At 29.9% G+C, this 929-nt stretch overlaps 1 protein-coding gene across 1 annotated transcript in view; it reads left to right on the top strand.

Moving 5' to 3' along the window:
• Nucleotides 1–442: 442 nt before the first annotated feature.
• Nucleotides 443–929, top strand: part of LOC144979554 (uncharacterized) — a 117,065-nt gene continuing 116,578 nt past the window's right edge. The window contains exon 1 of the mRNA XM_078926281.1: nt 443–643. The gene's annotated coding sequence lies outside the window, so the exon portion shown is untranslated. The remainder of the gene's footprint in view (nt 644–929) is intronic.

Here is a 929-nt window from a genome sequence, read left to right as displayed (position 1 = left end):
TCGGTGCATAGTTCCGACCTTGGAAAAGGCTCTTTACTCACATTCTCTAACCGTACTCAGGTGTAAAATGAGTACCTGACCGTTGACAGCGATGTCTCTGTCACAAAAAAATGTAATATCGCCTAACAGGCGTCATGTTTTGTCCTACATGTTACGTGTTGCTTTTTGTCAGTCCGGGACCCCTTGTAAAGCACTTTGAGCAAATTTAGTGGATATTGCGCTATATAAAAGCTCACCAAAAATATATCATGCAATTTAAATTTCTATGCTAATTTTTTAAAAATCCTTTGAAAACGCCGTTAAAATTAATTTTAGCCTCATAACGCCAAACTGGCAATTCTGTTAAACGGATACAAGAGAGTGACAATGTAGCCGTTTGGTTGATAGCGTCGTTCGAAGGCTGCCGGTTGTGTATACTATTATAATTATATGAATCCTATCAATAGGTACCGAAACATATGGAGAGAAACCTTTTGCTGCATTGAATGTGTTAATCCAAATAGTTTGTCAGTTGTCACTAACCTAGATAGAACTCGGCAGTGATCGTCGGGTTAGATGTATTTAGATGTATTTAAAAGATAAATATATTGACAGCATGTTTGTTTATATGGATTATAACTCAAGTGTTTCTCCAAATTAGAAGGTAACGGGTTAGATGTATTTTTCGGAACTAAATTTACTCGTATTTATAAAATCAAATAATTATAATTATGATATTGATGATGATGATGAAGATGATGATGATGATGATGATGATGATGATGATGATGATGATGATAATAATAATAATTATAAAATTTAAATAATAATAATAATAATAATAATAATAATATAATTATATAATAATAATAACGATAATAATGATAATAATAATAATAGTAATGATAATCATAATAATAATAATAATAATAATAATAATAATAATAATA

This window comes from Berghia stephanieae, chromosome 9, assembly GCF_034508935.2.
Source record: "Berghia stephanieae isolate SIO BIC M18660-M18661 chromosome 9, UCSD_Bste_1.3, whole genome shotgun sequence".
Taxonomy (NCBI): Eukaryota; Metazoa; Mollusca; class Gastropoda; order Nudibranchia; family Aeolidiidae; genus Berghia; species Berghia stephanieae.
Note: the sequence above shows the minus strand (reverse complement) of the source record. Positions and strands in the feature narration are given on the sequence as shown.